General features: G+C 40.1%; 1 protein-coding gene across 2 annotated transcripts in view; it reads left to right on the top strand.

The window, feature by feature from the left end:
* Window positions 1-12,603, top strand: part of ATP2B2 (ATPase plasma membrane Ca2+ transporting 2) — a 377,201-nt gene that overhangs the window by 170,721 nt on the left and 193,877 nt on the right. Inside the window, exon 1 of one of the 2 annotated variants that reach the window (XM_060271476.1) lies at window positions 7,640-7,786. The exons of the other annotated variant lie outside the window; for it this stretch is intronic. The gene's annotated coding sequence lies outside the window, so the exon portion shown is untranslated. Of the gene's footprint in view, window positions 1-7,639; window positions 7,787-12,603 lie in introns of those variants that run through there. 2 annotated transcript variants of the gene reach the window in all.

Here is a 12,603-nt window from a genome sequence, read left to right as displayed (position 1 = left end):
CATTGAACTGAGGGGAGGGAGACGTACCTGATGTAAAGGGGTGCTTATTCAGTGTGTTAAGTCATGCTCAGGTTACCGAGAGTACATTCAAATGACAAGCAGTTGCATTCAGGCTACTTCTTTTGATGGAATGTTTGCCTGTAAAGGCCCACCATGTACTGAAAACCTACAAACTGGATGGCCATTGTGTGACCGCTCGGTCATTTGAATCTACCCTGGGTATGTGCAGTGAACTCTGAACTGTACTGGCCTCTTTGCTAGCTAAGAAAACAGGTGCTTACTTAAACTTCTGCATTTATGTGATCACTAAATGCTAGATGAAACAGAAGTGTTTCAAGAGCAATGGTAGCCGTGACCTCTTTTCCTTTCCTCGATTAGTCCAGGATAGTGAGTAAGATTAGAGATTGGCTCTAGAAGACCCTGATTCAGTCAACTTAGCCATTGGTTACGAAGAGATTTTATTCTCTCATTCTTCTCATCCATAAAAATGGTACAACATTATTGCACTTGTGGTATATAATAAGGGTGTGCACTGACCACAAGACTTAGTTTAGACCCTGGTTTGGTACTTTGGAAAACAGCCCATCTCAGTCTTAGGCATGCTTTGACTTGAGGAATCCTGACAGGTTTCAGAAAGCAAATTTCTAGCAAGTGCAGCAATGATAGCTTGGGGTTCCACATGTCTTGTGTCCTCTTCACTATTGAGAAATTTTAAAATGGGTATTAAGAAAAACAAAAAATGTAGATGAAACTTTAGGGGTATGCAAAAAACAACAACAACCAACGACCCCACTTTCTCTCTTCTAGTATTTTGGGGGCAATTGGTCTGAAAGTTGGAGACATGAGATAAGTGCTAGGCATGAGAAATCTGCCAAATTTCAGACAAAAATTCACTGGGACTTTGTGCTAGGTACCTTTAAGGTTAATTTTGAGGTGGGAAGAATTAAAAGGGATTCACTTTCAAGGTAAAACAATTTTCTGTGATTACATACTTCCCCTGCCACCCTTTCTGCTTTGGTGTTTGCTCTCCCTTCCCTCATCACTCCACAATGGCATTATTCTTTCTATGTTACACTTAGAGACAATTGTTTCCCTTTTGGCAGTCACTTGTCTGCAGCATTTTTGGGATGTCTGGATACTCAACTTGATTTTGATTTTTCCACCTTGTATACATTCACTTCACCTCTGACCAGCCAAAACTCCCTTCAGTGTATCCTGTTGGGGTTTGTGAGTTGAGATTCATTCATATGTAACCATACCATATACAGTGGAACCTCTGTTTATGAACACCTCGGTTTATGAATTTTCAGTTTATGAACGCCGCGGACCCATCTGGAACGGATTAATTCACTTTCCATTACTTTTAATGGGAAAGTTCGCTTCAGTTTATGAACGCTTCAGTTTATGAACAGACTTCCGAAACCAATTATACCCATGTTTCAGTTTATGAACGCTTCAGTTTAAGTACTTCGCGGACCCGTCTGGAACGGATTAATCCACTTTCCATTACTTTCAATGGAAAAGTTCGCTTCAATTTATGAACGGTTACTCCGCGGACCGTCTGGAACGGATTAATCCACTTTCCATTACTTTCAATGGGAAAGTTCGCTTCAGTTTATGAACGCTTCAGTTTATGAACAGACTTCCGGAACCAATTGTGTTCATAAACCGAGGTACCACTGTATTATTCTTAGTAGAAGTACTAGAAGTGGAAGTGGTAGCAGTAGTGGCAACACTAGCAGACTGATTAACTCCTTGTCTGCGTTAACAAATGGAGAATAAACCCACCTACACACTCTGAGCGAATTAAAGAGAATTAAAATGCCAGTGCCTCAATATAAATGATTGCATAAACGTACCATGTATAAATTCAGAACATATTTTGTTGTGATGTTCCAAAATCCATTGTATTGTTATCTAGGTCCTTGTAGCATATTGTTTAAGTGGCTGATAAGATAATTTAGTACAAGAGCTTTTGTAGGTGGGCATTCCTTTCCTATCCTCATAGTCACAAGTTTGCTTTGGCCCTCTCAAGGTTATGTGAAAATCCAGATTTTTTGCCTCCCTCTTGTGCTTTAATCTGCTCAAGAAAATGTCATGGTTGCCTATTCATGAATGTTTGCACCTGGAATGCAAGTACAGATTGCTACTGGGACAGCAGAGTGGTCTGGCCAGAAATGTTTCTCCAATTTCCACAAGTGTCAGATAATAGAGAAAAGATAAAATAATACTTTGCTTTAACAAGAAGATTGCATTACCTTTTCATTTGCCAACCTGCTTCTGTAGATGGGAATGTGAGTGCTTATCTTCCACGAATGAATCCAGCCTTGAAAATAATTTTTGTTTGTTTATCATCTTACAAGTTATTGGGATCTTAAGTTGCTGTTAGCATTTTATGCGCTCATGCCATTTTAGAGGAGTGTCCTTGCTGCTTATTTTTAGTCAGCTCTATAGTTTGACTTAATGAGGCATTAATAACTAATGAATGTGAGTAAACAAACAAGCTGCTTATGATTTCAAGTCCATTTAATGGGCCTTGCTTTGTACCTTGGTGCCTTTCTTATTGGCCTTCTATCTGGTAGTCCAAACCTAGGAGATGCAGCATTAGCAATGTGACTTAAAAGATTTTCTGGCAGTTGGGTCCCAGCACTGCAGCCACTGCTTACCACTTCCTCATAATAGTTTTGAGACCCAGCTGATATGGCGACATACATCATCATTGTTGTGCTTCCCTGTAGTTCAGTCTACAGCAGTTGTGCTTTTTCTGACTCTCATGGATGGGGACTGAAGCAGGGAGGGGCATTTTTTAGAGTGTCCCACCACAATCTGACATATCAGCTACAGTGAGTAATGGCCCCAAAGGGGCTTGTACAGAGATGCTCTTCAGTTCCTATCAGTATATTTGTGAAGTTAGATTATTAATCTTTTGCTCCACTGTGTGTACTTTTCTAGCTCCTAACTTCCAATATACGCTGATAGGATTAGAGGTAGTGGTTTCTAACCAGGTAAGAAAACTTGGAATCATAGTGGGCTTAGTGTGCATTGCACAACTGTGAAAAATGCAAATTTCAGGAAAGGGGTAGAAAATTAAATTGCTAGTATCCCGATGCCATTATGCAAAATTGTGGTAAAGCCAAACTCAGAATGCTGTGTACGTTTATGGCTCCCATATCGCAAAAACTATATTGCAAAGCTGGAAAAGGTGCAGAAAATATCAACTAAGCTAATCCAGGGGCTGGAGAATCTTCTCTGGAGTATATTGCCAACCTTTGAAGTTTTTGTTTGTTCTAAGAAAAAGGGAGGACATGATAGAGGTTTAGGAAATTATGTACTGTACTACATGGAGAAAGCAGGTAGACGTCTGCCCCCCTCCCCCAATAATACTGGAACTTGGGGTCATTCAGTTAAGCTAATCAACAAAAGAATCAGGAAAGTACTTCTTCTCAAAGCACGTAATTAATTTATGGAATTTGTTGCCATAAGATGTGGTGATGACCTCTGCCTTAGGTGGATTTACAAGGGGATGAGACCAATTCATGGAGGATGAGACAATCAGTGGCTACTAGTCATTATGGCTATATGAACCAGGTCCTTAAGCAAAAGAGTCAAACCCTGGCCTTTCCTTGTCTTTCTCACTGGGTGGCCCACCCAACTTAACTACTGCCACCACCTAGCAGCTTTTGAGTTTCTCCAGAATGCTTGTTCCATCTCTGTACCTCACTGTAAGGAGACTCCCTTCCTTAGAGTGAGACAAATAGCGGAGGTGGAGGTGGAAAGACCAACAGTGCTAAACATTTAGGAAGTATGGATGGGTGGGACAGTGGAGAGGAGAAACAACAAGGAGGAGGAAAGGAGTGGTACAATTGCCAACCTTTATGTTTCCTAAACTGTCTTGAGATGGTTGGAGAAAAGGAAAGACAGAAATGCATGGAGAAGAAAAGGAGGGACCCACACACGTCTTTCTCATATTTTCTCTGCTCCCAGAAGAACATAATAAGAGCCCTGCTGTATCAGACCAGCAGCCTCACAGCAGCCAATTGCTATGGGAAGTCTGCTGGCAGAACATGAGCACAATAGCGCTGTCTCTTGTGGTCCTTCAGGCACCATAGAAGGAAGCTGCTTGAGATGTCCTGGGAGATGAGAAAAAATCAGATGGAGACAGGGATATTTAACCTCCTGCTTTTTCCATTTATTGAGCTGAGAAGTAAGAGAAGGTGTCTGCCATTCCATCCCATCCCCAATATGCTTTAGAAAGCATGGAGATGAAGGAGATAGTGGGATAAGGAAAAGGGAACTTGGATGCTCTTTCAGGCCGCTTGGGAAAGTAGCTTGACCTGACATTATCTATGTAAAGGGGCCATAGAAAAAGCTAACTTTTCACCAGGTATTCAACTTCCCAAGTCACTATCCACTGGGGGCAGATTCCCTGTTAAAGTTCATCCAACAAAAATCCTACTGATTTGTGCCCATCAGCCCAATGAAAGATGAAACAAAATGAGATGTTAATTCAAGTGTAAACCTACATTTCTTTTCTTGTAGCTCTAAGGAGGTCAATACTTAGCTTGACAGGTATCTATAGTGTCTTGCCCTTATATGCATTTTTGTTTAGCCAGTTTCTCAAGGAGACTTTCATAGACTTTGCCTGGTGGTATTAAACATTCTATCCTGCAGCAAACAGAATCTTTCTAATTTTTATGATTGCTGCATCCTTGGGTAGCAGCCTGTCAGACAGTGCAGTTCATTCTGGGTTTTGGCGGCAGATCAAAAAATGTGTCTGAAGAGTTTTTAAGTTATGAACCTTAAAGGAAGTCACAAAGTGAACTTGAGCATTCCATTGCTGCAAAAACAACAGCAGCTATGCATCTGGAATAAATAGTCTATGGTTGAACTTCACAACAAATTATGTCAGATTCTTACTTCAGAAGACATGCCTTGATGGGATTGTGTTTGGTAATGTTAGCTGGCCCCTGTTACCCAGGTGACAGTGTGATGACTCACAGCATTAGAATGAAGATAATAGAGACACTGCCAGTGGCACATAGCACTGGGAGATCCCCCCCCCAACTGATGAGGCTAGCAACAAGGTTAATAGCTTGATCATCACATTGTGTGGCAAGTTGCATTGGAGGCCCTACTCTAAATGAGGACTGGGAATTCTGGTGTGGAAACAGCTATCCCAGAATGTCACTTCAGTAATTAATTTAAGTGCTACAAAAATTATCATGTTTTTATGCTGTACGGTGTATCAATTCAAGACTTAATGGATTTCCTGTATTGTTTGTGCTCTCTAGCTGTGCTTTGCTGAGTTGGTTGCTGTCACTGCATAGCAGTATCCAATAGTTAAAATAAATAAAAACAAATTGAGCATCTCATTCCAAGGGAGTGCCCCAGACCCATTGACTCACCACTTGGAATATGAATGCTGGGCACTATATTGAAATAAGGGCACTATATTGAAATAATCAGTAAAACAAAGTTTCAGAAGCTTTAAACACACACAGAGATAGACCATTTGTCAAATGTCTCCGCCAAAAAGGTCTTTTTCATATTCTTATTTTCTTTTTAGGAGAGAGCAATGGATGGTGTTATTTAATGCCCGTCATTAATTACCCTTAGAATATTGCAAGAAAGTGTTTATGCAACAGATTTTGCAACTCTGATGCAGCATAAACATTGGACCCTGGCAGGAGACTCTTGGTGCAACAACAGTTGCAGCCTAGCACAGCAGCTGAGGTGGCAACTGACAGTTACAATTCCTGAGCTTACTCAGGACGTCCTTTCACTCTGCAAACTTTATCCTATCTATTTTATTTCAGTCTAAGACATTGATCTACAGGCTGAGCACTATCACTCGCACAGTTAGAATTGGGTGTTTTCTTAGCAGGCGATAGCCTGCACAGTATGGTTAAAATGTAATACAATGTCACTGCATATGATGTCATGTTAAACATGTGTTCCCTGAGTGTTCTATTTATAAATGCAGCTTTTGTTCTTTTTTTAAAACAACAACAAAACCTTTATTTACAGACTTTCCCCTATTTTCTAACTGATTGGCAAAGGTGTGATATTCCTTCATCAGAGATGTTAGGTTTTTTTTTTTTAAGCTTCCATTTTGGTGCACTGCAGTGCAGACTTTGGTTTAACTGGCTGAATTGATATTCTGAGCAGCAAGTAAGCAAGGATGACAGAGCATCCGTACAGCTACTCCTATTAGTGCTCAGGGAGGTGTGCTTGGTTGCAATTGCATGCTCCATCCAAGATGCAGCCCAGTCACGAAGCACTGCTGTCACTAAGATAATCTAGAAAAGCTTCCAACTTGAAACATAGTCAATATTTCACATGCTTAAAGGCACAGGGTTTCTTGCATTATTTGCCTGTTTCAAAACTTGGATGCATGGCTTCATGCCTCGACTCTGACCCTAAGAACGTTATGGGGCCTAAAATTATCTGAAATTTAAATATGTCACTGCCAGAAATTTGTAGAATTTGCTTATACCATCAGTTCATGTAAAATGAAGTATTTACATCCAGTACACTGTTGCACTATTTGGGCAAAGAAGAAATTACCACTTTCCCTACTCAAAAACATTGCTCTCACTCCCCACAAATTCTTCAGTTTTAATAATTCTAGCTGTAAATTGAAATGCCTGTGTGGAAATGCACTGCAACAAAAAGAAGCACAGAAAACAAATAACTTACCAGTAAGCAAAAAGGTGTCTATTTAATTTGAGGGGGGGGGGAGAGATTTGCATTTTGGAGAAGTGCATTGCATCTTCCTTCATTCCCCATTTCACAAAAGTCTGTGCTTTACAGGGATTGAAATAAATATTAGTACTGAACATTTAAATCTAGGACAGTGTTCTATTTTGCTTCATAGGTTAATGTACTGATTAAAATGTCCTGCTTACCTACTTCTCGTTATTGCAAATCTTTCCTTTAAAAAGAAAGGGGAGCAATAATGTACTTTAATGTACTCATGTCTTGTAGACAAAATCATGCTACATTTGCCTCAGAGATTGGAAACATGTTGCCTGTGCATGTGTGCACACGCGTGTGCAAAATCATGGTGCTCTATTTACAGAATGCTGCTTTTGTAAATGCTTCCACCGATTTTCCCATTAGTAAAATGAGTTTACAACTGAAATGCGAAATTTTGATCAGGTCTGCAAATGATTAGTAGGGGGAAAAACAACCCACACCAAATCCTGGTTAACCTTAGAGACAGAAATCAAGAGTCTCTGCAGTCTGGATATCCCTTCCGTAGAGATGCAGTAGTGAGCAGGCTTCTCCCCTTCCTCTCCGCTCCACCAACACACATTCCCTCCCCCCCCCCTCCCGCTTTCTCCAGTGATAGTGATAGAACTTGACAGTCCTTGTCCTTGAAGGTTTCTCCCATAAGTGGCATATTCCTGGTAGTTTGCCATCTTCCGTTTTTGTCATTATCCCAAGGGAAGCATTAAAACCACAAACAACAACATGGTGGTTCAGTCCATTTTCTTTGCAAGAAAAAGCCTTCCTTTCCGTGCCACCGTTGCTGTTTGCCCTCCTCCTCCGGCTGTCTGCGACGGCAAGCTATAAACATTCCCTGGGCTTTGCTCTCTCCTTCAGCAAGATGCTCGGTCGGAAATATCCGCTCCTTCCCCCCACCTGCTCGGTCTGGATGGTACAGTCTGCAGAGGGACTCCTGTAATGTAGCTCAGTTTGTCAATCCCTTACAGATGCCGAACAGTGATTACTCCGCTGTATAATTGAAATCATTTTGGATTTGTGATGATAGCTTAACCAAGTAAGTAGAAGCTTCCCAATCATACTAGCTAATTTTTTTATTCCTTTCAAGGAGGTATTCCCCTTTCTATTTTGAGATTGTTTATTTGGCAATTTGCATCCCGACCCGCGGAGGCAGAAGCTGATGGGGGGAAATGGTGTGCAGATTTGGAGGACTGAGTGATGCATTAGATTTTAGTTCACGTCCTTGTGTCTCTGGGAAGGTAATGCAACTTCTATATAAAATATTATAATAGGAGGGGTGGGGGAAACTACACTGCATAAAGCGACTACTGCAGTGAGAGGCAAACGATGTGACAGTACTTGCAGTTTCTTTCTAAAAGTCTAAAAAGTAATGATTTTTGTATAAGCCAGTTTTTAAACAAAGTCCTGAGGAAAATGTGTGTGTGAGATATTCTTTCTGTTGCTGTTGTTTAAAAAAACAGATTGGGGCTTGTTTGATTTACAGTGTAGAAGATTTGCCAGATAGAGCTTTTCAATTATAACTTTAACCAGTGAAAAAGCAGCATTGTATAAAGGCATGTATATGTTTTAACAGGGTGTAAGACTGGAATGACTTTATTATGCATTTGCTGTATAGTTTCAAACTCAGGGTAATGTTGACCTACACAATTATTCCATCTTTGCAACTTAGAATGTACTGCTGTGCATGAAGCCAGGGGATTTTCTTATCTTTTAAATAAGTGGGACATCACATTTCTTGAATAAAACTATTTGCCTTGATACTATAAATAGTTCAGAATATTTAAAATGGTGCATGGTAAATCTTTGCCTGTTTCAGGCACAGTTATTGATTTAACAAACATCACAGAATGCAGGAGGCTTTCCCCCATTATGTAAAGAGAGATCCTAATCATCTGATCTCTAGTTTAAGACAAGGCACATCATCTGTCTGTTTTGTACCAGGCAGCAGTCAGTCCATCTCTTTTGTAGACTTTGATTTATGTCCTATGCAAAGTTAGCCAGTTGTGTTACACTGCACATTGTCACCTTTGACTCAATGAGATGGTTCTTTTGGTTGGTCCTGGAACCACTGAGTAGCTAGCAGCTAATGCTTTCACCTTCAAAAAGATAGGAAATGAAGCTTGTCTTTAAAACAATTTTAAAAAATCCCGGGGGTGGGAAGCAGTGTTTGCAATAACACTGCATTCCTTCATGCATAGCAAGCACATGTATAAATTAAAAGACTGTAGGACAGCTGGAGCTTATATTCATTTGACCTTTTGATTACATGCCTTTACTTATGATATTAAAGGCTAAAGTCATCATTATAGTGATTAGGGTGCTGAAAGATACTGGGAATACTTGTATACAGACAAACTGTGCCTTTCCTTCTAGAAGGGATGTGTATAATAATGAATAAGTGCAGGGAGAGAGAGACTGTGCATAATCTAAGAATGGCTCATCCTGTCTGTAACAAACAGAGAGTTTATAGCTCTGCTTTGAAATATCTACATTTTTCTGTTGCTGGTGGTTTCTGGGGCCAGTGTTTCATTTGGGAAAGGTCACCCATAAGCATGATTATTAGCTCTCCTACTTTGCATGTAAATAACTAGTCGACTTGGGTTTCCAGCAGGTATTTGATCACATTAGACTTTCACTTTGTTCACCTGCCTTTCAGTTTGGTCTGAATGGCTACCTCCAAAGAGAGTGTTGCATATTTGCCCTGAAGTGCTGGTAAAAATGAGCAGGGTTTGCAAATAGCACAAGAACCTGGGGGTTCATGGGAGGTTATTCATAGTAATGCAGCATCATTATATTTTCTTTGTGCCTGTATTCCTGTGGAGAATTGATTTTGACCAGCACATCACAGTTAAATATACTTACATTTCCACAGGAGAAATGCTCAGTCCTCCCCACCCCACCTTCAAAAATGAAGGGGGGGAAAGAAGAAGAAGGTTGGCATCTTCTGTAGTTGATGCACATATAAAAAGGCTCCATGTGTTCATATTGATGCAGTATTTGAGGGTGGCTTTATTTTCCCCTCCACTAGAACTGTAGCATAAGAAAGCATAAGAAGATGAAAGGCACTGTGCTTTTTGGAACACTTGCAGGAAAACGATTTTAGAAGAACATTTGTATTTCTAGCAAACCATTCAGAAATTTTATTTCTGAACGCCCCCAGTTACCTAGCAAATACTGTTGGAGACTGCTGTATATGCTGTGACACTGTTCAGCTAAATTGTGCTAGGATTTATTTCTCCTAAATAATAAAAAACCTCTTCAGTCATGCTCACCTCTTTTGCCAGGTCCTTTTCCAAAAGCTGATAAAGCATTTTCCTCATTTCTGCCAGATTTGTCCTTATAATTGCACATGGCTCTTTTGTCTAGGTAGAGCTATAATTATTTCAAATTCTGATGGGACATTATTAAGAAGATATGACCTTGTAAGTACAAGCCAACCTTGTTGGCTTATTACACTGCAGTAAAACACTAGGACCTGATATTATGTATTTTGTTAAATTGGATAGTGATACATGTTACCAAATCTGAAATAAATTTGCCCATGCCCAGCCTTTTAACAGTGCTCAGAGACAAGATGCCAACTGACAGTGGTACCTTGCAGTGAAAGTTGCATAATCTCCTCTTTTATCTCCAACTGGCAAGAAATGCCTTCTTAGGCAATGGACCTATGCTTCTCAGATTTCCTTTTAAGAATAGGCAAACATGTTAATTGCCACTGTATCTATGCCAAGATGCTGAAAAGAAAAATACTTGTTACTAAATTCATTTAAAATAAAAACTTGGGAAAACTTCAGAAAACCAAGCTTGCAGTCCTGTGCAAGTCTGCTTCGGAGTAAATCTTATTGAACACATTGGGGCTTCTTTCTGAGTAAACTAGTTAAGGATTGGTTTGTATGGTTGCAATCCTATGACTATTAAATAAAAGCAAGTCATGCTGTAATTCTTCTAGATCATTTGCAAATTTATGCTTAGCTTTACATAGTCATAGACAGTGTATTTTGAGATTGTAATAGATTTCTTTCTCTCTCTCTTTTTAGAACACACTTGCAACCCAATCCAACACATGCAATGTTTAATTTGGAATCTCGAGTTCAAAAATATTTGCATAGCATTGCTCGCTTACTGTAAAGTGAAAATCTACCTTTCAGGTTTCAATAGCTTAAAAGTGGGGTGTCAGCATTCCTGATACTATAATAGTGTGCTGGTGATGAATGCAAGGGTGCATGATGTGTGAGGTCTTCATTTGGTGTAGCATAATGGCTAAGAACATGAGTTTGACCAAACTGCGGGAGGCAGTGCAAGACAGGAGTGCCTGGCGTGCTATGGTCCATGGGGTCACGAAGGGTCGGACACGACTGAACGACTAAACAACAACAACAATGGCTAAGAAACTGAGATGGGGAAGAGTCTCTGGTTCTAGTCTCACTTCTGCTGTGAATTCACTAGGTGGCCTTAGCAAGCCACTGTTCTCTCAGTCTCTCCCTTTTTTGCAATTTGGGAATGATAATACTTAACCTTCTCTACAGGACTGTTGTAAAGATTACTAAGAGAATATTTTAAAAAGCATTTTGGTTATCTGAAATTTCTATTTGATAATTATTACTGCATCTGTTGCTGAGGGTTTTTTGTTTTTGTTTTTTGGTAATGTAATCAGTAAGAAAGACCTTAGCAGCGCTACCTAAGATATAATATACATGCCACATTTTTATTTGCAATACTTATTGTAAAATCAAGTCACTTTTTCATTATTCAAATGGAATTCTACATATGTTCTATGTATAATTGAATTGTGCCCAGAACTTAAGAAAGAATATTGAGCTTTTCACAACTGCTCTTTAAGAATACCTGGTACAGCGTTAAGTTGTACTCCATAGCATATAGGAAGGTAAACATTCTGTGGATGCAGTGGGGTAAACGTTTTGTAGCCTTATTTAGAAAATAAATTCCACATTCATGAGTTAAACCTTTAAACAGTGGTGGAGAATGTGTTTTTTGCTTGAGGACCACATTCTTTCATAGAGAACCTACTGAGGCTGTATGTCAGTTAACCACCCCCCTCTGCATCCCCCCCTCTCTCACATATACCTATTCAAACGCATACACACACATACATACATGTACCCTTCTCCATCTACACCCTTGTCCATCCATGCCATGCTCTAGTTCTGAACAATTCTTACAAGTTCGATTGTGAATTGTACTACAAACCATGCAAAAACAGAATATATTCTCAACAACAGTAGACACAGCAAATCTCTTGCTTTACACATGCTGTCCCTTGCTTTGCCTTTGCAAGGAAACAATTAATGCACAGGTGTCTATCACGTTCTTCAGTGTGGGAATAAACCATGCTTGTTAAGCATTCTGGGCTGCACTTACGTAATGGCATTTCAAAAAAAGCTGGTGTGGTGCAGTGGCTCGAATCTTGTATTTAGGCCACAGACACAGAAACAAATTCCTGCTCAGCCATCAAGCTCACTAACCACATTTGGATATTCTGTTAAACTATAATTTAGTGTGACAAAAATTAGCAATGTGCAAGTCTTGGGCTTGCACAATCCCTCCCTCCTCTGGAAGAGCTGCACAGAGTTCAGAAGCCGACTGCAGCTTAACAAAAAACATACACACACCTGTGGTCAATGTTTTGTTTGGAACAAGCCACCCTGAAACCAGTGAAACATATTGGGCCGGATTCAACTGAGTAGTTGTGCAGGGGCTCTACTATCACAGTCAGATTTCCCCATTCCTCCCCTTGTGTCCCCAAATCAGTTTTAAAGGGGGAGTGGTCAGGAGGCTCTCTAGAACTGCATAGGGTGGGGAGAGAGGGGAGAGCAGAAATGCCCGTGGTCATGG

The sequence above is a fragment of the Zootoca vivipara genome, chromosome 2, assembly GCF_963506605.1.
Source record: "Zootoca vivipara chromosome 2, rZooViv1.1, whole genome shotgun sequence".
NCBI classification, from domain to species: domain Eukaryota; kingdom Metazoa; phylum Chordata; class Lepidosauria; order Squamata; family Lacertidae; genus Zootoca; species Zootoca vivipara.
This window is presented reverse-complemented; position numbering and strand designations above follow the sequence as displayed.